General features: G+C 48.4%; 1 long non-coding RNA gene across 1 annotated transcript in view; it reads right to left on the bottom strand.

Annotated features, from left to right (window-relative positions):
• The window catches only part of LOC115290431, a 9,931-nt gene extending 8,536 nt beyond the window's left edge, over positions 1 to 1,395 (bottom strand). The window contains exon 1 of the long non-coding RNA XR_003908080.1: positions 402 to 1,395. This is a non-coding gene — a long non-coding RNA (uncharacterized LOC115290431). The remainder of the gene's footprint in view (positions 1 to 401) is intronic.
• Between the last annotated feature and the right edge of the window lie 1,300 nt (positions 1,396 to 2,695).

Consider the following 2,695-nt stretch of genomic DNA (forward strand, 5'->3'; position numbering starts at 1 on the left):
GGACGTGTAACCTTCAATAAAGGTGCTTTTGGTAAGGGCAGAGGGATAAAATGGAGTGTGTTTGCCCACTTTTTGGGTTGGTTGCTCCCTATTGTGTCTGAGGCTCTGTCTGTGCTCTTCCACTGGTGCAGGTAAGCGCCTTTCTCCTGTGAAACCTGGAGAAAGTCCGCAGAATGCAGGGGGAGCAGGTGCACATGCGAAAGGTATGGACCTGAAGCTTGAGAGAATGAGACACGTTGGTAGAGAAAGAACAGGAATGGAAGAGAGGAAGGAGGGAGGAGGCAGGCACTCGTGGATGAGGGGCTGAGGGAGGCGCAGAGGACCAGGGGCCAGAGGGCATGGGGGGCGGGGGTACCCTGCTCTGATGCTCCTCGAGACGTGGAAGAAAAGGTAACACTCACCGTAGATCCCGTCTGGTTAATCTGCTGGGTTCTTTGAGGGCTAGTCCAGCGTCTTCCACGCTGTGGATTGTTGCCCACGGGTCTTTACGTGGATAAATAACTGCTGTTTCCAACAGCTAGGATGGATCGGACAACAGCCGAGGGTAAGTACCGCTTCAAGGAATTTCTGTCTGTCGACCACATGGACGTACACACAGGGTCATGGTGTAAAACGTTTGGCTCACTTGGGGCCATCGTCCAAAGTCTGGAGGTCGCTGTGCTCTCCGAGGCGACGCGCTCACATTGACGTGTGCTGCGCCAGCCTTAGGAGAAGGGAGGGGCGAGGAGACAGCGTCACGCCCGGCCCGCGGACGGCACTCACGGCGTTTGCACACCCGACTCTGCGACGTGGAAATGGCGTCTTCGAGGATAATTCTCAGGACAAACAGCAGCAGACACGGGCCTGGAATCCAGATACCTGTTCTCAGGCCCGGGGCGTTTCTGAAGTGAGGCGCGGCCTCGGAGAGAACGCTGACCCGCTCAGAAGCAGCGACGGCACCTCCCGGGTGACTTCTGAGGCTCACCTCCACGCGCCGCAGGAAAGGAACTCTAAATGCTCAGGGATTCCACACAGGAACATTTCTCACTTTTTCACGGAGGTGTAAAGTACACACACTTTAACTGTACAGCTTGACGGATGTTTGGTTTCATGGACGGTTTCTCGGCTCAGTCAAAGCCCCGGGCGCGTCTCGAAGCCCCTCGAAGTCGCGCACGTTGTTGCCGGAGATCAGTCCCGCCTGCGTGTAGCTGCGCACACTCGGAGTCGCGCAGTGTGAGCGTCTTCACTCAACGGTTCGTGTCCCAGGTCCACGGTGCCTTGCCCTTGCCCAGTGCTTCCTTCTTTTCCATTGTCTAGTGTTCCGTGTCGGGAAGATGAGCTGGTTTATTATCCACCATCACCTGCTGGAGATCTAGTCTGTTCCCAGTCTTGGCTGCTGACAGAGCTTCCGGGAGCGTTCTTGTACCCGGGTTTCGGTGGAAACAGGGTCCACTTACATTGGGTGTTTACCCAGGCCTGCAGGGAATTTAAGTAAGTACGGCTTTATACGTAACAGAGTTCGTCAATATATTATTTGTGATACAAAAAAAAAGGAACAACAGAAATCAACGGAGAATAAACAGATCATTAAATATGTAGTCTTGGGCGCCTGGGTGGCTCAGTCGGTTAAGTGCCCAACTTTGGCTCAGGTCATGATCTCCTGGCTTGTGACTTCGAGCCTCACGTCAGGCTCTGTGCTGACAGCTCAGAACTCGGAGCCTGTTTCAGATTCTGTGTTTCCCTCTCTCTCTGCCTCTCCCCTGCTCATGCTCTGCCTCTCTCTCAACAATAAATACACATTAAAAATAATAATAAATAAATATGCAGTCTTGGGAGCTAGTACTTATATATGAGTGTCAATTTTTATTTTTATTCACATCATTTACCAAAATGAAAGCATCAAATAAATAAAACCATAGTAGAGTATAAGAAAACATAAGCAAATACTTATGTTGGGGCAAGGAAGGAATTGCTAAGTATGAGTATTGTTTATTAAATAAGCCACAATGGCAAATAAAGAAGATGTTTGGGCGCAGAGCAACTTCCAATTCCCGGTCAGTGAACTGAACCAAACCAAACGAAAACAAAACAAACAAACAAACATACAAACAAAACTTCTTAAGATCCAGAGGCATGATGAACTAAATTAAACTCACATAATAATTCAGAAAAATATTTATAATAATTACATTGCAAATAGTATAACCTTACTATAAATATTCACATAAAGTTTGTTGAGAAAACCATTAGCAACCCAAGAAAAATGTAGCAAAACCATACGTAAGGATTCATAAAAGATAAATTACATGTGTTTTATTTTAAGTTTGTTTGTTTTGAGACAGCGAGAGAGAGAGAGAGAGAGAGAGAGAGAGAAAGAGAGAGAGAGAGAGGGAGGGAGAGAGAGGGAGGGAGAGAGGTCACAGGGAGGAGCAGAGAGGGAAGAAGACGTGAGGCTTGATCCCACTACCCTGGGATCATGACCTGAGCCAAAATCAAGTATGTTGCTCAACCGACAGAGCCCCCAGGCGCCCCAAAGTACATGTATTTAATTAACATGAAGACATTCCAACCTTTCTAGTAATCAAAAAAGAGCAGATAAGAACATGGGGACATCATCTTTCACACGTCACAAGCTACGAATAGTTAGCAATGTGAACACCGAGAGCTGGAGAGAAACAAAGAGGGAGGCATCCTTGGAGGCTAGCGGGACGCTTCT

This window comes from Suricata suricatta, chromosome 4, assembly GCF_006229205.1.
Source record: "Suricata suricatta isolate VVHF042 chromosome 4, meerkat_22Aug2017_6uvM2_HiC, whole genome shotgun sequence".
Classification (NCBI taxonomy): Eukaryota; Metazoa; Chordata; class Mammalia; order Carnivora; family Herpestidae; genus Suricata; species Suricata suricatta.